General features: G+C 37.1%; 1 protein-coding gene across 6 annotated transcripts in view; it reads left to right on the top strand.

Moving 5' to 3' along the window:
- The window catches only part of MTMR2 (myotubularin related protein 2), a 91,262-nt gene that overhangs the window by 12,570 nt on the left and 55,059 nt on the right, over positions 1-23,633 (top strand). The gene's annotated exons all lie outside the window — the stretch shown is intronic.

The raw sequence follows: 23,633 nt of genomic DNA, 5'->3' as shown, positions 1-23,633 counted from the left end.
TTGCTTCATACAGAATCTGATGCTTTATATACCAAGCCAGAAACTTTAAATAATTGAAATAATTTTATTGTATTTATAATACTATATTTTATAGTTGATATTCACAAGATCTCTGAGGGACTGAAATTTATAAAGTATTTTTGAACTTTAAGAGTTTGAATTTGTTTCAGTATTGTGTATATTTTATATTGTATTATGTATGGTATATTGATAGTTATTGATTTGTAACTTTATATTAGTAAATCTCGTTATCTTAATTTGGAAATACTCTGTAATTCTCAAATTACTAGAGAGTTTAATGATGCAATGCCTTTTTTTAATATTTCAAGACATTTTAAGTATGATTTTTAAAAAACGTCATTTTAAAATAGCCTATTGATTTCTAAAAAATTATTATATTTTTCAATTATAAATTTTCTTTTCATTAAAACTTTTTTGTTCTTTTCATAACCATGGAAACAAGATTGTACTTATAAGAGCTCTAGAAAGGAACCTTATCTATTATGTGGTTTTCTAGTTTATGATTTCTAACAACTAATCTGGTAAATACGGAAGAGTATTCAAAATTAGGGAGAGATATCCTTGGCAGGCATGGATCACTGAGTAATGTCAGTATTTTGATTTTTAGCTTAACCTTTCTGGACTACAAAGAGAAAGATGTTGAATGCTCTACCTTTCCTACTGAGAGTTTTAACTTAGTAACGGAAAAAAAAAAAACCCACCTGTGTTAACTTCATTTATATGACTTTGAAGTTTGTGCAGAAAAGTTGTATCTCATTACATTGAAAGGGTAGTGAAAGATTAATTGTATAATAAACAGTTTTGCTTGTCTTGGAAAAACAAAATATATCTATCTAGATAGCAAAAATAATGGATATATGACTTTCTAATTTTAATAATGAATTCAGGTTTGCAAGGTGGAGTGAGAAAATTACATGACAGATCATTTTTCAAGACATAAATTTCCATGTTTTCTATACTTGTCCAAGTAAAAGTGTTTGTTGAGCAAGTGTTTAGGGAATAGATCACCTTCTCTCTTTTAGTGTTTTTGCCTGTATACTTTAGTTTGGGATGGAAGGGTTAATTTCAGAGCTCTAATAATCTGACCAGTTTTCAGTTTAGTTTGATTCTTCTCTCAGTAAAGTGATATTTAAATAACTTTTTCCCTCTTGGCTACTTATGAATCTGTGTGTTTTCATTTGAGCTATCATCTGAATTTGAATCGGAGGTTTTTGAAGAGATTCTGAGAAGCTCCTTAAACGGGGTGCTGAGGCTGTGAGATTGGTGCTGGAACTCAAGGTCCTTCCTGCCCTCCAGTCCTCACCCCTGTCTCCCAGGGACACATTCATTTTCCGCAGAATACTTTGGCTTTCACCTCTTTATTTATTTAAATTTCCCAATAAGTTCTTTGAAGAAACAATACTCTGGAGAAAAAACAGACATATGTAAATTATTTTCTATACAAACTGGTTGTTCAGACTCTGCTGCATTATGAAATCATATGCCTGTGTTATATTTTGGGAAATGTAATTAATAGACCTGGAAATAAATTGATAACTGTGTCCAGGGTCACATGTACCTTAGAACCTTGGGATTTTCCAAACTAAGTGCCAACATGCACCAGTTGGAAGGCTGTCCCAGAGCTCAAATCCCCTTTGTTTCTCTGAAGAATACAACATGTTGTCTCTTATTTCTGTCAATCAGATGCCATGATGATCATTTATATAATCTTTTTTATCTTATGAATTGGCTAAGTTTAATGCAGGGTTCTGGCACAGCATTTTTAAACATAATTAAAAATTATAAATTAATTTGTTTTGGGGGGGTTGTTTTTCTGTTTTGAGGATCCTGCAAATATTCTGACAATAAGTCTTTTGTGTCTCAAATGTTTTATACACACTGCAGGCCTTTTATTATTTTTTTTTAAATAAAATCTTCAACAGAATGACTAATAGAGCATGAACAGTGCTTATGATACTATAGTGCATTGTGTAAGTATTGAGAGCAAAATTTGCGTTCCTAGAAAAGCTTGTTCACAATCAGAATATAGAAGGCATGCTTTAATGTTCTTGGGCAAACATGCTGTGTATGTGCTCAGGACATTACTTACAAGAAAATCACTTTTTAAAAAGAAACTTTTCTTTCTACGGAATATTGAAGAAAAATTGAATTGGCAGCAAGAGTGAAACAGTTTAAGGCAAGTGGTTTAGATCTTATTGTAATGACTATGGTCAGTAGAAATGCAGCCTCTCCTAAATCTTCTAGAGGCATTTGTTTACTAGGATATATGAAAAGATAGATGACTTGAAGTTTCCAGGTTGTTTTCACTTTAGAGTATATACTCTAAAATGTATATACTCTTTATATGTTTGTTCATCTGCATCTTTAATTTTCAGAAATACTTTTTCAATTTTATAAAAAATATTTTTGTTAAATTATAAATATTAGATTCTGTTCATTGCTGTGAAGTACCTTCAGGTGTTGCTGTGATTGACAATAAAGTAATGATAATTCCATTAACACTCGGCCAAACCAGTGGAGCCAGAAAGGGTCAATACTTTTCTAACGGTTACATTGAAAAATACTGGTGGTGAAATTGGTTTTGTGATTGAAGTTTTGGGTCTGTCTTCTGATTGACTATATAAAAAATCATGTAGGGTGTGTGTGTGCATGTGTGTGTGTGTGTGTGTGTGTGTTTATATATATATTTTAAAAAATTCTCCCCAATATTTGTGCTTTGTATTATGTGATTCATCAGTTAACTAAAACTTGTAAGTTTAAAAGTATGTATATTCAGTTTTCCTAGTGCACATGAAGACATTTTACATTATAGAGCTGAATGAAAAGTACTTTTAGGGCCTAGTGCTTTGCTTAATTTTAATTTAATTAGTGGATGCCTTCTTAAAAGTAGACTTCCTATTCTGTTCTTGTATTTCCACAATGCTATTTGTTGAACACTTTCTACCAGTTCAGTACTTAACACTAAGTACTTTCTTTAGATCTTGCTTTTTGATCCTTATTAAAATATTTTGATCCTTATTGCAAGATTTTATAATGTATCATTATCATTTTATAAATAGAGAACTCTATCCCCAGTATTTAGTACATTGATGATATCAGTAAATGTTTGTGGAATGGAGGGGAGGTTAAAAAAAAACAAAATAAAGGAGATTTAGGAAGTTCCTGCTCTAGAGAGGACAGGAGTGAAGATGGCTGAGGCCTTTAGTTAGAGGTGGAAGACTTCAGTTTCCATCCTTCCGAGGAAGCTAAGGTGGTGTTTTGAGGTGTGGAATATTTGGATGTGATCAGTGAACCCCTGCTATCTGGAGACAGATTTTTCTGCCTTTGCAGCATTAAAAGGGATTCTTATAAGTCCAGAGTTTGAGTCAGAATATGCTTCTGTAGTAGGTACCAAACTTCATTTGTTTAGACATAATCTTAATTTGAAAGTTTCTTAGGAATATTTGTAACTAAAAACAAAATCTACATGAAACAACAGCAAAAAAATAAACAAGTGAAGAGTGCTTTGTCTTATTTATTGATTCTATTTTGAAAAGCATATAGAAATTCTTCCCTCCCACCAATAATGTTTGTATAACTTTGTTCACCTAAATGCTACACTTTGAAATAGTAGAACTTTTGAGACCAAAAGAGTGGAGCATTGCTTTTAAGAATAGTGTAACAAAGGAAGAAAACCCTTTGTTATAATAACAGCAGAGAAAAAAATGTGTGGGAATGACTAAGAATCAGATGATGGGATTACTGTTTTGGTCTTGTGGTGGAAAGAAAACTCTCTCTGGCTGAGATGGTGGCAGGGCTATTAGAAAACCAAGGCAGACTAGTGCTGTACTATATTATTCTGTTGCTATAAACCTAAGTCTTATTATTTCATAGGCATGTGTATATGTATATATTCCAGAGTGCTGGTTATACTCTGATAAGTTTTGTTGTTTTTGAGAAAATATTTTCTTTATCACCACTTCATTCATTTCTAAGGGTTCCAGTTTCAATCTACGTATAGATAACCCCCTCACAGCACCATTAATTGAATAGAGTCCTTTCCCCAGTGCTTGCATTTGTCAGCTTTGTCAGATCAGATGATTGTAGGAAGGCAGCATTATTTCTGGGCTCTCTATTCTGTTCCATTGGTCTGTGTGTCTGTTGTTTTTGTACCAGTATCATGCTGTTTTCGTTATTGTAGCCTTGTAGTATAGTTTGAAGTTGGGCAATGTGATGCCTCCAGATTTGTTCTTTTTGTTTAGAATTGCTGTGGCTATTCGGGCTTCTTTTTGGTTCCAGATGAATTTTAGAATAGTTTTTTCTAATTTTGTGAAGAATATCATTGGTAATTTGGTAGGAATCGCACTGAATCTGTAAATTGCTTAGGGTAGTATAATCATTTTAACAATATTGATTCTTCCTATCCATGAGCATGGAATGTGTTTCAATTTGCTTGCATCATCTTTGATTTCTTTCAGTAGTGTTTTGTAATTCTCATTGTAGAGCTCTTTCACTTTCCTGGTTACCTGTATTCCTAGGTTTTTTTTTTATAGGTATTGTCAATGGGATCGCATTCTTGATTCGGCACTCAGCTTGAATTTTGTTTGTGTATAGAAATACTACTGACTTTCATACATTGATTTTGTATCCTGAAACTTTGCTGAAGTTGTTTATCAGATCTAGTAGCTTTTGGGCAGAGACTGTTGGGTTTACTAGGTATGAAATATATCATCTGTAAACAGATAGTTTGACTTCCTGTTTTTTATTTGGATGCTTTTATTTCTTTCTCTTGCCTGATTGCTCTTGCTAGGACTTACAGTGTTATGTTGAATATGAGTGATGACAGTGGGCATTCTTGTCTTTTTCTGTTTCTTAAGGGGAATACTTCCAGCTTTTACCCATTCAGTGTGATGTTGGCTGTAGCTCTTACTATTTTGAGGTATGTTCCTTCAATGCCTAGTTTGTGGAAGGTTTTTAACATGAAGGGTTATTGAATTTTATCAAAAGCCTTTTCTGCATCTGTCGAGATGATCATATGGTTTTTATTTTCAGTCTGTTTATGTAATGAATCACAATTAAGTGATTTGTGCACATTGAACCAGCCTTGCATCCCGGGGAGAAATCCTCCTTGATCATTGTGGATTAGCTTTTTGATGCACTGCTTGATTCGATTTGCTAGTATTTTGTTAAGGATTTTTGCAGCTATGTTCATCAGGAATATTTGTCTGAAGTTTTCTTTTTTCGTTGTCTGTCTGCCAGGCTTTTGTATCAGAGTGATGCTGGCCTCAGAATGAGTTAGGGAGTCCTTCCTCCTCATTTTTTTGGGGGAAATAGTTTCCATAGGAATGGCACCAGCTCTTCTTTATGCATCTAGTAGAATTTGTCTGTGAATCCATCTGGTCCTGGGCTTTTTCTAGTTGATAGGCTTTTTATTATTGATTCAATTTTGGAACTTGGAATTAGTCTCTTCAGGTTTTCACTTTCTTCCTGGTTCAGTCTTGGAAGGTTGTATGTTTCCAGGAATTTTCTATTTCTTGTAGGTTTTCTAGTTTGTGTCTATAGAGGTATTCATAGTAGTCACTGAGGATTTTTTTGTATTTCTTTGGGGTTGGTGGTAATGCCCCCTTTGTCATTTCTGATTGTGTTTATTTGAAGCTCCTCTGTTTTTCTTTATTAGTCTAGCTAGTGGTCTATCTTAATTATTCTTTCAAAGAACCAACTTCCACTTTCCTTGATCTTTTGTATGTTTTTTATGTGTCTCAATTTCATTCAGTTCAGCTCTGATTTTGGTTATTTCTTCTGCTAGCTTTGGGGTTGGTTTGCTGTTGGTTCCCTAGTTCCCCTGGGTGTGATGTTGGGTTGTCAATTTGAGTTCCTTCTCATTTTTCGATGTGGGGGTTTAAACTTAACCCTTAACACTGCTTTAGCGATGTCTCAGAGATTGTAGTATGTTGTATCTTTGTTCTCATTAGTTTTAAATAATTTCTTGATTTCTGTCTTAATTTCATTGTTTATTCAGGAGCAAGTTGTTAAATTACCATGTAATTGTATGGTTTTGAGTGATCTTCTTAGTGTCGATTTCTATTTTTATTGCACTGTGATGCAAGAGTATGGTTGATATGAATTTAGTTTCTTTAAATTTGTTGAGTATTGTTTTATGGCTGATTGTGTTGTCGATTTTAGAGTATGTGCCATGTGCATATGAGAAGAATGTTGTTTTTGGGTGGAGAGTTCTGTAGATGAATGTTAGGTCTATTTGATCAAGTGTTGAGTTTAGCTCTTGAATATCTTTGTTAGTTTCTTGCCTCAATGATCTAATATTGTCAGTGGGGTGTTGAAGTCTCTCACTATTATTGTGTGGTTATCTAAGTCTCTTTGTAGGTCTCTAAGAACTTGTTTTATGAACCTAGGTGAGCTCCTGTGTTGGATGCATATATATTTAGGATAGTTGAGTCGTCTTGTTGAATTGAATCCTTTACCCATTTTATAATGGGTATAATAATATAATGCCCTTCTTTGTCTCATTTGATCATTGTTGGTTTAAAGTCTGTTTTGTTTGTTTGTTTGTTTTTGAGACAGAGTCTCGCTGTATTGCCTAGGCTGGAGTGTAATGGCACTATCTCAGCTCACTGCAACCTCCGCCTCCTGGGTTCAAGGGATTCTTGTGCCTCAGCCTCCTGAATAACTACGATTACAGGCGTGTGCCACCACACCTGGCTAACTTTTGTATTTTTAGTGGAGACAAGGTTTTGCCATGTTGGCCTGGCTGGTCTCAAACTCCTGGCTTCAAGTGATCCACCTGCCTCAGCCTCCCGAAGTGCTGGTATTACAGGCGGAACCACGATGCCTGGCCAAGTCTGTTTTATCTGAAATTAGGATAGCAACCCATAGTTTTTTTTTTGTTTTCCATTTGCTTGGTAGGTTTTTCTCTATCCCTTTACTTTGAGCCTATATATTATCTCCTTATTTTAGTGCGAATATATCTGGCCTACTATTTTTATTGCTGTTGTTTTTAATATAGTGGATATGTTGTAAATGCTAATCTCTAAAAGAGTTCTGATTTTAGTTTAGAAAGATTTCTTGGTAAACAAATATTTATTGAGTCTGTGTATTTCACCAAACTAGAAAACATAAATTTGCTTGAAAACATTAGCAAAGAACCAGTTTTTAATAGGTATGAATTAAAGATGAATGTGCTGAGGGAGGTGTATATCCAGGAAGAGTGGGAATAATCTAGAAAGTCTTCCTGAGAAAATTACTTTTGTTTCTTAGCCCCGTACATATTTGTTTTTTGCTCTAAATTTATGTCTTATGCATTTTAACAGTAACTTCATTTTCTGCATTTTAGCACTGTTGTCAATTACAGGATGCTGGTCCCCTTTCCCCAGCCTGCATTTTTGTTTTTAAGCAGTGGTATGTGTTGTGTTGTGTGTGTGTGTGTGTGTGTGCGCGCGCGCGCAGGTGCGTGCGTGTGTGTGTGTAAGAATATCACACTTTAGACAGTATTTTCACATCAGAGAACTGTGAGGCTGGATGAGATCATTAAGGAGAGGAGGAGTACGTAGAAGATAAGTTCAAGGACAGAGTGAGTTTAGGGGCACTCCAGTGTTATGAGGTTAAGGAGGTGAGATGGAACCATTACAGGAGACCTGAGAGTATTAGCTAGGGAATAGGAGAAAAACCGTAAGAGTATAGAGTTCTGGAAGTCAAGTGTGGAAAGTGTTTCAAGGAGGAAGGTGTGATCAACTATGTTAAATGCTGCTGATAGACGAGGAGGAAGTATTAACAGGTTTAGCAAAGTGGAGATGATTGATGACCTTGACAAAAGCATTTTTGTTGGTGTGGTGGAGGCAAAGGCCTGACTGAAGTGGATTTAGGAAAGAATGAGAAGTGAGGAATTGGAAGCACTGCATATATATTACCGGAAAGGGGTCCTGATCCAGACCCCAAGAGAGGGTTCTTAGATCTTGCTCAAGAAAGAATTCGGGGTGAGTCCATAGAGTAAAGTGAAAGCAAGTTTATTAAGTAAAGGAATAAAGAATAGCTAGCTACTCCATAGGCAGAGCAGCCCCAAGGGCTGCTGCTTGCCCATTTTTATGGTTATTTCTTGATTATATACTAAACAAGGGGTGGATTATTCATGATTGCCATGGTACTTGAGGGAGTGTAGCAATAAGGACAACCAAAGGTCACCTCCGTCACTATCTTGGTTTTGGTGGGATTTGGCTGGCTTCTTTACTGCATGCTGTTTTATCAGCAAGGTCTTTAAGACCCCTGTCTTGTGCCGACCTCTGATCTCATCCTGTGATTTAGAATGCCTTAACCTCCTGGGAATGCAGCCCAGCAGGTTTCAGCCTTATTTTACCCAGCCCCTATTCAAGATGGAGTTGCTCTGGTTCAAACACCTCTGACATATAGACATCTCTTTCAGTGAATTTTGCTATAAAGAAGCTCAGAGAAATGAAGCACTATTTGGAGGGATTAAGATGAGAGAAATAATACTTTGTTTCTATGCTGATTAGTGAGATTGAGTAGAGAGGGAAAATTTTATGATGCAGTAAGTAACTGGAGGAGAGAATTGCTGGAGAGATTTTCTTGTGTAAACAAGAGGAGATAGAGTTTAATGAGGGTTTTTGTTTGTTTGTTTTTTGTTTTTTTAAGATGGACTCTTGCTTTGTCGCCCAGGCTGGAGTACAGTGGTCTTGGCAAGATCAAGTGCAGTGATCTTGGCCCACTGCAACCTCCACCTCCCGGGTTCAAGTGATTCTCCTGCCTCAGCCTCCTGAGTAGCTGGGACTACAGTTGTGTGCCACCACGCCTGGCTAATTTTTTTGTATTTTTAGTAGAGACGAGGTTTCACTATCTTAGCCAGGGTAGTGTCAATCTCCTGACCTCGTGATCCGCCTGCCTCGGCCTTTTAATGTGCTAGGATTACAGGCATGAGCCACCATGCCTGGCCTAATGAGGGGTATTTAATGGCAATATGGATGATTTCTCCATAGTAAGAGAAAGCAAGGCAGAATATATGTGCACAGTGCACACAGGTTATAGTTGGAGAGCTTGTGGAAAATCCGTGTTTGCTTCTGTATTTTTGAGTGAAATAGGAAGTTAGAGCATCTAGGAAATTCAGGGTGGAGAGGATGATACAGGGTGAAGAAAGCAAAGAAAATATGAAATAGTAATCTAGCAGAATGAGAGAGTGTATGAACTAGAGAAATGTTGTGTAATATCTAGGCAGTATTAAGGGTCTAGTTGAGGTAAGCGGCCATGAATTCAAAATGAGTCCACGCTCTGTGGTGGTGTTTTTTTTCTGTCAACTCGTTCAACTGTGTGGGTACGGTCTGGAATAGTCAGAAAGTTGGCTTTAAGCAGATTTCCGTGTTGACAAGTAAGTACTGTGAAGTAAGCAAGGGCAAGGGAACGACTGTAATAACAGGCATGGAGTTTTAAAAGCTGGGAAAAGCGAGAAGTGAGAACATGAAATAGATACTCTGGAGTGTAGTAGGAACAGTGGAGGTTTTGGTGAAATTGAACAATTCGAAGTGTTGGTTGGGGGTACTAGAGAAAAAGAGCTGATGGTCAGACAGTAGAGTGTTTGAAATTTAAATTAGGGAGTGATTGCAGTTAATTGGTAATGCCAGTCCGGAGGATATGATCATTGAGGTGAATGGCTGAGGTAGAATGGAAGACAAGATCATTGCGGAAGAGGAATTCGATTAACTGAATGGCCAAGGTGTTTAAATGCTCATTTATGTAAATTGGAATCAGTAAGAATTACAGCAGTTGGCAGTACTGGAAAGAATTATGGTAAGCCTGAAGCTAAAGTCTTAAGAAGTGACAGAGAGTGACTTAGAGACAGGCAAATGATGTCAACAAAGAGGGTGGTACATGCTGTAGTCTGATGGCATGAGGTTGAATACTTGGGGTTTTTAGAGACAGAGAGGTAGAAGAATCTGAAAGTGGCAGTGAGGGACAAGGCCCAGTTTTCAGGCCTAGTGGTGGGAGAGGAATATTGGAGAGAAAATAAAAGGGCTTATTTTTCTATCTGAGAAGGCTGTTGGGGAACAGTGTCCTCAGGTAAAAACTAGGCTTTAGTAAGCATAAAAGGTAAAAAGACCCTTTAAGAAGAGCTAGAGATAAAGGTCATTTTGGTGATGGCTAACCTTAAAATTCAGAAACAGAGGAACAGGGAGTGAATGGGAGGTAGAATGAGAAGGGGGATTAGAATCTGGTAGTTCTGACTACTTGTGAGAACTGTTGAAAATAGAGGTAAAAGTATAATGATGTTAGCCCTTACAGTTTTTAATGTGGATAGTTGTAAGACTGTCCATGTTAAAATGCAAATGATGTTGAATGAAGGGAGGAAAGGGTAAGGTTGTGCAAGGGACACTCACAATCTGGGGCTTCCACTTCACTTTTGCTAATGGTATTGGAGAGGCTGACAGAGAGATGGAAGGACAGACAGTCTTACTTCCTCAGAGCACATGGATTTCCAATGCCCTTTTTAAACTCTTGCTGATGGAGGCTGGGGGATAAGGAAATGGGTTGGCCTGTCTGGAGCACAAGGAGCTGAATAAATAACCAATTATATGATATACCATCGCCATTTTACATAGAAAGAAACTGAGATTCAGAGAGGTAGACCGCCCTGCCCGTGGTCACATGGCTACTAAGTAGTAGGGTAAAAGAAAACGAAGCAGTCTTTGTGGATGAGGAGTCAAGGAACAGTAAGATTCTATGAGATAATATCATATTGCCATGAACTCTTATCTTCATTTACTATCAGATCTTATAATATCACATGGATTCATACTGAATTCTAAGTGGGGGATTAAATTACCAATCCATCTTTCTCATGTGGAATGCATTCCTTGTTTTTTGTTGTCCAAAAACTTTAAAAATATTTATGGGAAATAGGCTTAAAGATAGTTACTGTCTCTGTAGTTCATTCTTAACCTGTTTCCAAATCCAGTTAAGCTTTATCTGCTCCAAGGAGCATTCCCTTATTGGTCTCAACTGAACTTCATCCTCATGCATTGAGTTTATATAATAAAAATAAATATTGGGGTATACGTTTGTGTTACAGCTCCCCAGTTAGATAATAAGCACTTTGAGGGCATTTCTCCTTTTAGTTCTGTACTCCTTATCAGAAGCAATATGAGTTAGTCAAAAGGAGATCCAGTTCTGTATCTGCTTCTCTCTCTCTCTCTCTGGCTGTGCCACTAATTTGATACTATATTCCAAACCATTTACTTCACTTCTCTGGGCTATACTTTATCTATAAATAAGGGGAGGGATGGAGTTTCACTAGAATGATCTCAGAAATCCCTTACATTTTTAATATTCTATAACTTCCTGATTGGCTGTGAGAATAGTTGGCTACTAATGCAATACTTGCATGTGAAAGGGACAGTTTAAAAAAATATTTGGTATAATTCTAGGTACTGTATAGCTTAGTGTCCTTGAAAGGTGTTGGCAGTAGCCAAGCAGGATCAGAGTGAGAAATAAGGCTGGAGAGAGAGTGTGGGGCCAGATAGTCAAATGCTTTGACTAGTAGTGGGTATTTGTGAATGTGGGACTGAGAAGATTAAAGATAGAAGTTTGAAAATCATTTGCACAGAGATGGTAACTGAAGATGTGGGAATTCATGATACTTCAGAGAGAAATTAAGAAGAGAGAACAGAGGCAAGGTCAGAGCTTTCAAGAGAATCTATATTTAGGGGACAACTGGAAGAAATAACTTAGAGAAGGAGAGAGTCAAAGCAAAGCTAGTAAATTTTAATGACAAGGGAAGCTTAGAGAGCAAAGAATTCCAGGAGGGAGGTAGTGATGATAGCATCAAATAATGCACAGAGGTTAAGGAAGGTGAGAACTCAGAGAAACAAGGCCCCTGGTTTTGTTCCTGAGGTCATTAATGACATCTAGAAAACAGCATCAGTAGAGTAGTTGAGGGTAGAGTTCAATTTGAGTGTTATTAATGATTCTCATGTAGATTCAGGTAATCAATATTGAGTTCCTACTAAATGTCTGGTATTGTGTAAGTTTATGCATGTGTGTGTGTGTGCACGCGCACATGCACACACACACCTCTCCCAAAGTAGACTGGATGGGGCAGAATGACGTGCATGAGAGGAAGGACTGGCTTTGAACCCGAAAAGAGAAATGTTATCTACAAAAGGAAGGAAGGGTGCGTTTGGATATAGGTAAGTTTATTGAAGGAAGGGCAAGAAGTTGAGGCAGTCCGTGCCTCCATACCTTAACTTTTTCATTCATGTCAAATAAGTATTTCTAAAACATTATAGAGACTGTGTTGACATTGTAATTAATTTAACATTTTATTAATCAGTCCAATGGACTTTTCTCTCATTTCCCTTGACTGCTCTGTAGTATTAGGTAGTGTTAACTACTTATTTTGAATAGTTGCATTTGCTAAGTATTAAATCTTGTTTTATATCTTGTCCCTGGGCTACATAATTCCATTTTATGGATTTGATTTAGCTGTCACCTAGCTGTAACCTCTCCATAGAATGTTAAAGCTGTATTTCTGCTTGCTTAATGAATATATCCACTTTGATGTTTTGCAAGAACCTCAAGTTCAATGTTCAATGATATCAAAATCTATTGAATTATTTCCACATACCACATCCTAGCCAAAACTGCTCGCTCTTCTATATTTTCTGTCTTTGTCATTATGTGGCCTCGTTCCGTTGTCTATTCAGTGATCTTACTGCTCTAATACAATAACTTATTAACTGACCTAAGTTCCTCTAGAATTTTTTTCCCAGTGGATGCTCCATAACCTGAGCAGAATGTCTCTGCACATAGAACTGTTTGACACTTCTACTCAGAAAGGTTTGATGGCTTCCCATTGTCCTCAGAACATAATCTGGATTTTTAGCATGGTATCGAGGTTTATTCACGGAACATAGCTTGAACCTTTCTTGCCTCCACAAAGCCCAGTTACATAGGTTTCCCCAAATGATCTATTTATTTCAGCTGTTCTCTGTCCGGAATGTTTTTACTCTTTTGCTTTACCATCAAATCCTACTAACAAGTCACTGGCCAGCAAATATGACATCTTTCAAGCTTGCCTCAGCTTTTCCCAGTCATATTTAGTCCTTTCCTCCTCTGCGCTCCTGTAGTTTTTTTTTAACCATTCTTATAGCATTCATTACAATCAGATTCATAGACAGTTAAAAAGGAGTCTATCTCTCCCATGAGGCTATAATTTGGGAGCATATATAACATTGTTGTATTACATGTATATCTTCATAGAACACTCATATCACACTGATAAGCAGTAAATCAACATTGCCTGAATGAATGAATGAATGAACAAATATATGATCAAGTAAAATCTAAAATCCTTTGGCCTTGCTACCACCTCAGTCTTAAAAAATTTCAAGACAGAAATCAGCAGCTCCTCAAACGACCTGTTTTCTTCTTTACTGTCTAATTTGGCACACTGATTTTTCAGTCAGCAAGACTGGGGATCATATTTTGAGTCTTCCTTCTCCCTTGTTTTCAGGTCAAGTCAGCTGCTAAATTCTATTCTGTTTCCAAAGTGTCCCATATGTCCACTCCTATTTTATTTTTATTGCTAGTTTAGGCTCTCAGTACCTCTGACTTGAGAAGATCTCCTAATAGTCTTGTAACAGATTTTCCTTCTCTTGTAATCTATTCTTTGACTTATTGTTAAAAGTCTTCCTAAAGTACAGAAACTTTCAGAGGTCTCTCATTGCTTATAGAAATATCAACTTATTATTCAGCACTTTCTACTCTGTAATCCAAACCTACCTTTTCAGGCTTATCTCTAACTGTGCATTGTAAGTACGCTGTATGCCAATAAAAGTGATCTGCCTTCTCCAGTTGCTTTAACATGTCTTGAATTTCCTACTTTGTCCTTTTTCATGCTGTTCCTTTGCTTAGTGAAATTGTTGAGAGTATTGAACCTCTTTTATCTTCTGGCCAACATCAAATGCCACCTCTTTCATAAAAGCCTTTCTTGAGCCTCTAAATTAAAACTTTATATGAACTTTTCATATACAACATTGTTAGGTGGTCTCTCTCCCCAATATTATTGTGGATATATTTTGAAATGTAAGACATTTGAAATAGAATCACTACTTAGCTAAATAGGTATAGTTTCTGGTAAAATCACATAATATAAACAACACCCAAGGGCTCTGTTTCTCCAAACCCCCAGGGATTTGTTTCTCTTTCTCACACCCATTTATCATGTTCTGTTTGTGGTTTTTTTTGTGTGTGTGTGTTTGTAGAGACAGCGTCTCACTGTTGCTGTGCTTGTGTTAAAGTACACTAGTGAAAGTTCACCGAAAACAGCAAGGGTCATATTTATCTCTGTATTTCTAGGGGTTCCTAGATGAGTAGTATCTTACATATTGTAGGCACTAAAAAAGGCATTGGTTAAACTGAGAAATGGGATAACCAAAATAATATGCTGCTGAAGGGAGATGATCATTTATAGAATCAGAACTAAGAAAAAAACTTTTTTTTTTTTTTTTAAAAAAAACCAACCAGGCCATTAGTAATTATAGAAAGAACAATTTCAGGGCATCACTTGATAGTGGCAGAAGCTAGATTCCAAGAGATTAAGCAGTAAGTGGGCATTGAGAAATGGAGGCAATGATGATAGACACATAAGAATGGAATATGGTCTGCAGATTTGGGAAGAGACTTGTGAACAAAAACCATATGTAGTATTTGAAAGAAAAAGGAGTTTGCTGTCGGAAATGCAAGTACCAAGATTACTCCAAAGTGTTTCCATTTTTTCAAGTTGGCAGAAAAGTACTCCAAGTGAGTCAGGCAGGCCACTGAAGCGAATAACCAGCTCTAGTGTGCCGAGGTCACAAAGTTAGAGTAAGTTTGTGAATCACAGACTAAGAAGACTTGTAAACATAACCTTGTTGAACACTGGCAAGGGTGATGTCCTGGAGTCAATAGAGTTTACATTAGTCTGGTCCAGTTTATTCTGATTAAATCATTTAGAGAGAAGAGTTACTGAACCAACTGTGTATGTATTGTTAGGGGGTCTCTCTCTCTTAAATTATTGTGGATATATTTTGAAATGTAGGACATTTGAAATAGAATCACTACTTAGCTAAATAGGTGTAGTTTCTGATAAAATCGCATGATATAAACGAAAATATTTAAAGGAATTGTGGCTAATATTTGTTGATAGATGTCATTTCTATTTGTAAGTAAGGGTGTTGAATTTGCACAGTGATAGTCCAGAGCTCCTGAAATATGTAGTTGTTGGATTTAATTTCCCTTTGACTCCATTGTACATAAACATTCTCTTAAAGACTTTATTGTAAGAAACACAATATCGGATTAATTCTATTTAGTCTTTGTGTCTTTAAGACTGTGATTACATAATTAAAATACTAAAAAATTTCAAATATGAAGCTATTTTAGCACACATGCATGTGTGCATTGTGTGTGTATAAAACATTTATTTTAATTTTTTAGTATTTATCTGTATATTGTGTGGATGTTACAAAAGGCAGAATACTCATTTCAGAAGCCCTGGACCACTTTAGAACTAAAAGGGATCATCGGGGCCAAGATTCTTAACCTTTAAGTCCCTAACATTGTAAGCACTTCAGGAAATAGCTCTCATGGGATTTTCAAAGAGGTCTATGACCACCAAAAAAGTTAATCACCAACAGTCTAATTGGTACTTTTCACAGAGTGACAGTGTAATGGGGAGTGGGAATTAAGTGACTTGGCCAGGGATACTGCTGTTAGCTAGATAGGACTAATCCTGGTTTCTCAATTCCCAACTACTTCTTTAACCATCCCAGTGAAAATAACATAGTCAAAAACCAGTTCCCACTAGTTTTTTTTTTTTTTTTTAAAGATTGTCATTCTTTTAAGACAACCTCTTAAAAGAAATGTTTGTCTCAGCATTCCAGGAAGTCTTTTGATGGGAATGGGACATGATATATGGTATACAGAATAATACGCACACAATAACAACTCCAGAAGGAAAACTAGACTTCCACCTTCCCTACCCATGTTTTATCCCTCTCCCTCCTTTCACAGATTTCTTTTTTGTTTTATCTTGCATGTTCTAGTGATGGCCTCTAATGCATTTAATTAGAATAATTCAATCTTCTGATCATTCTCATTCAGTCTTTCACTCCTTAACAAATATTTCCTGAGTGTCTACTTTATACCAAGTGCTATGCTAGGTCCTAGGAATAGAATGTTGAGCAAAACCAACAGGATCCCTTCTCCTTGAAGTTTGATGTCTTAGGAAGCGTAGTCATTAATCAAGACAGGCATGGTGTCTTGCATCTGTAATTCTAGCTTCTTGGGAGCCTGAGCAGGGAGGATCACTTGAGTCCAAGAGTTTGAGGCTGCACTGAGCTATGATTGCACTATTGCACTCCAGCCTGGGTGACAGAGGAAGACCCTGCCTCAAAGAAAACCCCCAAAAAACAAAAAAAATCATTAATCAAACATTTGCAAAGATACGTAAGAAGAGACTGGTTGTAAGTGAAAAGAATGAAAAGCACAAAGTGCTATGAGAGTGGCTATGGGAGCACTGGTTTTGTCTGGGGCATCTGATTGGATTTTCCCAAGGAGGTGATATTTCAGTTGAGAGGAGTTTGGCAGAACCATGCTCCCTGCAGAGGGGCTAGCTAATTTCAGAATCTCAAAGAAGGCTAGTGTGGTTGAACTGGGGAGAGCAAAGGGAGAGGGAGATACAAAGAGGAACTGGAGAAGGAGGCATGGATTAGATTATGTAGCAACTTGAGGCTGTGGTAAGGTATTGATCTTTATCTTGAGAGCAGTAGGGAGCCATTGAAGGATTTTAAGAAGGGGAATGACATGGGTTGTTTCCACTTTTTGGCTATTGTGAATAATGCTGCTATGAACATTCATGTACATATTCATGTACATTCATGTGTTTTTAATATATATTTTGTTTTTCTCTGGTAAACGTGGTTTTTTTTTGTGTGTGGAAAAATATTTTCATTTCTCTTGGGTTTATTTTTAGGAGTAGAATTGCTGGGTCATAGGGTAATTGTGTGTTTCACCTTTTAAGGAACTACCAGACTGTTTTCCAAAGTGGCTATACCATTTTACATTCCCACAAGCAGTGCCTGAGTGTTCTGATTATTCCACATCTTTGCCAACACCTGCTATTGTTTGTTTTTAAAAAAATTTTATTATAGACAGTATAGTGTGAGTGAAGTGATATCTCATTGTATGCCCCTTGCCTTTTATTAGCCAGGCTTTTAAGCCTGGCATTTGGATTTCAGCAAATTACAGCCTTTTATCTGTTTAGTTTGAATAAACTACTTATTTACAAAATATGCCTTGTAGTTTCTCAAGCCCTTTATTTTTACTTTTTTTCCCTTTGTGTGTGTGTGATTTCCAAAGCCTTGATCTGATTCATTCACTCATTAAAGGCCCAACCTCAGTGTCTTCTGTTTCCTTCATTAGCACATGGAGCCATCTGAAATAGTTGATATTTGGCCATCTGACCTATAAAAACAGCAATTTCAAATGGTTCAACTGAATACATTTCTTGGCTTCCTCTAGTCATAATTATTACCATTTCCTTCGGGTTTTTTTTTTTCTCCTGGCCCTTGTTTGTACCTCTCATGGTATTATTGATATGCTTGTGTGGTATAATGTCTCTTATTGGTCAGAAATCTGAAGTGCGGAGGCTGTTTCATAACCCAATGTTTTGTATATAGAAAGGGCGTGGTAATAAAATTTTTTTGCAGGAAGAAAAGAACATGAAAATTGTTTCTTCATGAAATTATCTTGTATAATTGGAGTGTCTGTCAGTGGGAGTAAACAGTTTTGGGAAATGTAATGTAGAAAACAGTAACAGGCAAAAGGAGCATTCGATTTTTACTCATATTTTCTCAGAGAAAAGTTATTATTGGTGATGTAATCATGTACCCTCTTCCATTGGTACTGTCTTCTTCTTTTTAGTCCTTTTTAGGACTTAAGAGTTTTCTTTATGTAGAAGAAAAGTAATTTTAAGCAGTCAATTTCAAATTGGAGTTCTTTTTCTTCAAAATTTCAAGAAACTCTTTTGAAACTTTAATCTTCTATGATAGTTTCACTTTTAAACTGCATTTGCAATGCCAAGACACATGCTTCCATAGTGGGAATAATATTTATTTTTCTAATACTTCAAACATAATGCCATCCACGAGACGTAAGTTCTTATTTCGTAAACATTAGGCCACTAATTATAGTTCTTGCCTTCGAACTTTTGCCGTTATAATTTTATTTATGTAACTAATCTGACTTGAGGGACAATATGTGTGCAGTAACACTCAGTTGTCATAAATAGTAATAGCTACATATGCCACGTATTCTTCTTTCAGTGTTTTACGTGTTTTATTTTGAGAAGGTTGTTTGCTCACAGAAGATTGTAGTAAAGAAAGAATCTTGAAATAGTAAATAATAACTATGTGGGGAGAGGAGCTTTTAGGTGAGTAAATGCAATATAATGTTACAGGTATTATGATAGAAATATGTACAGTGTACAGTAAAAGAAGCAGTAGGTATGTCTACAAGATAGATGGGACAAAGAGGGCATGGAAGATTATAAAGGACATTAGAGGCAGATACAATAGGGTTATCAAAGGCACAGAGGCATGAAATGGCTACAGAACTTAAGAAATCTGCAAGCCATTCCCAGCGGTTCCAGATGAGTAAAAACTACAGCTGAATATGTAGAACAAGGGCCAGATCGTGGAAAACTGAGTGTTATGCTGAGGGGTTTTGGCTTGATTCTGTAGGCAGTGAGGAATCAATGAAGATTTAAGCAAGGGATTGATATGATCAGATTTGGGTTTTGGAAAGATCACTTTGGTTTTGGTTTGGGATGATATATTGGATGAGTAGGAGAAAAGAGACAAGTAATTTGCACTAGTCCAGAGAAGTGGTGTTAGGATGGTAAAAAGTAGGATAGAGAGAAGATATACCCAAGGGATGGTAGGGAAGTAGACTGTACAGGACTTTGGATAGATTGGATGTGATAGCTGTGTGGGAGAAAAGGATGGTTATGGTTTAAAAAAGTCACTTGGGTAATGGGAGAATCATTGAGCACTGTGTTGGGCCTAGCTGATGTTTCTAATCGTAAGTCCTAAGTGGCCCCAGTTTGAAGATTTCCTTCACTAGTAGCCAAGAAAGATGGTTATGTTGGTTCACATTTAGGGATTAGCAGGACAGTCGTGGCTAATGGATACGGATATAAGGACACTGATGGTTAGGAAGGGAAGCGAAGTGGGCAAAGGAGAGCAATGAATCATGAAGGATAATAAAAAATGGAGGGGTTGAGGGTCTGGGTGTCTCTACTAGGTTGAAGATGAGATGAAGGGAAAGTTAAGAAAGTTAAATATTTAGAAAGGGTTGGCATCTAGTCAAAGATTAATTTCCTCAAGTTTAAGATTATAGTGGCAGGGTAATTCCCAGAAGTGATAAAGTCCAAGGTGTAATGACAAGATGCACATTGCTGAAGTGGGAATGTGTATGAGGGATGTAGAAATTGGGAATTTTGAGCTAGGTTGTTGACAGTTTATCTTTATGGATAATAAAATTCCCATAATGATGGCAGCTTTGGAGTAGAAAGAAATGCTAGAGAAGAAAGTGAGCCAGATGAGAAAACCCTTAGTGAGTGAGGAGGATGGGTGTGTGGATGATAGTAACAAGGAGGTTGTATACTGAAAAGCCATAAACCTTAGAGGAAGAAGGTTTTTTATATGTGAAGATGCAAAACTAATACTAATGTAGAAGCCTGAGAGTTCAGCTGGGAAAATGCTTGTTTCATCTTTGGGCATTGTTACATGTGGGAAAAGAAAAGAGTCTCTTATTAAAGTCTGCAGGGAAGTGGATTCCTGTGAGGAGAGGTTAGTTGAGGCAGAGGTGAAGGGGAGAATCCTGTTGAAGATGTAGGGGAGTTTATTCACTGTGGACTAAAACATTCAGATAAAGATTAGGAAGAGAATTAGTAGTTGAAGAAAGGCTTGGACAGAGAAAAGTGGGTGTAGGAAACACAAAGTAATATGGTAATGAACATATGCGACAGGTGTTGACTAGAAGTTTTAGCATTTGGAACAAAGGCCCAGGTTGACAAGGAAAACAGGAATGTTTGGATGGACTGAGATGAAGTATATAGGCCTAGGAAATCTGAGGACCAAAATGGTATCGGTTACTTAATGAGGTTAGAGACTGCAGTTTCTACTCCAAGTTCAAATGCCTTGCTAATTACAAGATTCTTATTATTTGGAGTTTGTAATTTTAAAAAGAGGTGGCCATGTAACTGAAGTTCTCTAGTCTAATGTGGGAAGTGTTAAGTGCAGTTATAGACAAAGTCTATGAAAGTGTAGAAGACTGAGAGTTTAATTCCAACTGGAAGACCTTCTTGGAAGACTCCAAGACTTCTTGGAGAAGTTAGTTTTTTAAACCAGGTCTTAAAGGGTAGGTAGGATGTTATTAAATAGATTAGGGTAAAGGAACATTCTATTTTGGAAAGGCCTGAAGCAGAGGCATGAATTTTGGGAAATACAGAGCTTGTTTGTGGAACAGTTCATAAAAAATAAACATAGAGAGCTTGACTTCAAGATGAGCAAGGGAGAAATGGAAAAAAAGCAGTGGAAATTAGCATGTGTTATACCAGTAGCCATGGTGACTACAAGCATGCACAGAGCCAGTACAGAAGAAAACAAACAACTACAGAAAAGAGAACTATGCATCCTAGTGTGCCCACGGCCACCTTCAGTCTGAGTAGCTGCTAAAGGCAGCACTTTACGTTTATACCAGAAGTTTTAACAGTTCCGCTGCACCTGCATGCTTACTTGCTCTCTCATGCTCTGTCTCCCTCTCTCCCTCTATCCTGTGCACTCTCTCTCCCTCCCTCTCTCCCCCTTTCTCTGTGTGTGTGTGTGTGTGTGTTTCTGCCGTAATCACAAGAACAGTACTATGATGTATTCCCACACTGTACCCCTCCAGTTCAATATTTGCCTGGAGAGTAAAACCCTTTGTAGACTGGTTATACAGAAATATACATTAGTGCTTATTAAACTATAACACTGTGGATCATAATATCTACCTATGTTTATGTGTGTCTGAAGAGAAGTTAATAATTAAAGGCTATTTACCACACTTTTGCTAGAAAGACTGATTCTTTGAATCTGAGACTGCAAAGTATAAGTTGCAGTACCTGGATTTGTTATTTTCTCTGTCTTAGATTTATTTACTTTATACTTGGGCTCTAAAGAGCCATTTGGTTTCTTTCTTTCTTTCTTTCTTTCTTTCTTTCTTTCTTTCTTTCTTTCTTTCTTTTTTTTTTTTGGTGAGAGTCTTGCTCTGTTGCCCAGGCTGGAGTGCAGTGGTATGATCTCAGCTCACTGCAACCTCTACCTGCCAGGTTCAAATGATTCTCATGCTTCAGTCTCCCGAGTAGCTGGGACTACAGGCATGTGCCACCACTCCTGGCTAATTTTTGTATTTTTAGTAGAGAGGGAGTTTCACCCTGTTGCCCAGGCTGGTTTTGAACTCCTGGGCTGAAGTGATCCACCCTCCTTGGCCTTCCAAAGTGCTGGGATTACAGGCGTGAGCCACTACACCCAACCAGAGAGCTGTTTGGTTTCTTGGTGCTACGTGCTACAATAGTCTGTCAATATTATTTTTCTAGATAATACACTCTCCATAATTTCAAGTTATATTCAATTGCCTTTAAGAGTTTTTCTCCCAGAAGGGCATAGGCATATAAAATAGCATTATACATTTGAACTTGCCCCAGATAGACTTTATGAGATGTTGATTGCTATATTGTGTTTGACTGTCTAGAACAGACTCTATTGCAGTGATTTAAAAAATTTAAGTTCATTTATTTTATTTAAAAAATTTTAATTTTATTTAATTTTTCGAGATGAGTTCTTGGCATGTTGCCCAGGCTGGTCTCAAACTCCTGGGCTCAAGTGATCCTTCTGCTTCAGCCTCTCGAGCATCTTGGACTACAGGCACACACAGCTGTGCTCACCCATTTATGTTACATAACAAGAATTCCAGAGGTAGAGAGTTGTTGGCTCAGTGATGCTACAAGAACCTATGCTCATCCTATTCTTTGGCTCCTTGTCCTCAGCAGGCCAGCACGTTGCTAATGTTTATAAGATGGCTCTTGTATTTTCAAACTTTATATCCTTATTTTAGGCAAGAGAAATGGGAAAGGACAAAGACTACCCTGCTGTTTCTGCTCCCCTTTATTGAGAAAATAAAAGGTTTCTATAACCATTAGCAGATTTCCCACTAAATCTCACTGACTGGAATTGACTCACGGGGCTCTCCTAGCCACAAGGAAGAGAATAGCAAGCCTCTTGTCTTCGGCAGGGCACAAACTACCCTGATCAAAGTCAGGGAGAAAGGGGAATCTATTTGAAGTAGGGAGCTAACAATGTCTGTCAAAGTACTATGCTTAAAATTTGGTTATTTTACCTGTTATTTTAAGGCAAATGACATTTAATCAGAATTTAGATACAAAAAAAGGGAAAACATTCACAGCCTATCACTTTTTCTTTCCTTACATTATAAAACTATGTAATATAATTTCTTATGACTGCTTTTTTGTATAATAGTATAGGTTGTTGGAAATACTATGTTGTGTTTGCACTGGAATGCCACTTTTCATTCATTTAAATGAAGTGACAATTTCTTTTTTGGGGAGGTGATTTTCACATTGTATAAGTAATTTAGTTATTCTTGTTATAGACAGGTTTGTAATGAATAAATGGGATTTATTTTAAAGCTAAATGGTTCTTAATATTATCACAACTCAAAGGTGAAGTATTTCATCAAAATCTAGTGAAAAAAATTTTGCATTCTGGTATAAAGAAGACTTTTAATATGTTTTAGGAAAATACATTTTTGAAAATCTGAACTTTAAGACCCAATTCAAAGTATTTGAGGTTTTTCTACCATCGATCTTACCTTAAATAATTTTAACTTTGTTTTACTGATAAGAGGAAATGATATCAGTTATTCAATTTGTGGCATATTGCCACAGATTTTTAAATTTAACAAACATAATACATGTTAACAGTGTACACAGGTCCTGAAGTAGATTTTGTGGAAAATAAAAAAGAAGTAGGCTTGAGCACGGTAGCCCATGCATGAAATCCCGACACTTTGGGAGGCTGAGTGAGAGGATCGTTTGAGGCCAGGAGTTTGAGGAGAACAGCCTGGATAACATAATGAGACCTCATTTCTCCCCCGCCCCCCCATCCTCCCCAAAAAAAGACATAATTTTTGTTCTTGGGGCACTAGTTGGTGAGACAAAATAAACAATAAAAGCGTGATCAGGTATCGAAAGTTTGGCCAGGCGCAGTGGCTCACACCTGTAATCCCAGCACTTTGGGAGGCCGAAGCGGGCACATCAGTTGAGGTCAGGAGTTCAAGACCAGCCTGGCCAACATGGTGAAACCTCGTCTCTACAAAAATACAAAAATTAGCCAGGTATGGGGGCAGGTGCCTGTAATCCCAGCTACTCAGGAGGCTGAGACAGGAGAATCGCTTGAACGTGGGAGGCGGAGGTTGCAGTGACCCGAGATCGTACCATTGCACTCCAGCCTGGGTGA

The sequence above is a fragment of the Pan troglodytes genome, chromosome 9 (assembly GCF_028858775.2).
Source record: "Pan troglodytes isolate AG18354 chromosome 9, NHGRI_mPanTro3-v2.0_pri, whole genome shotgun sequence".
NCBI classification, from domain to species: domain Eukaryota; kingdom Metazoa; phylum Chordata; class Mammalia; order Primates; family Hominidae; genus Pan; species Pan troglodytes.
The sequence above is the reverse complement of the archived record's forward strand: the minus strand, read 5'-3'. Positions and strand labels throughout refer to the sequence as shown.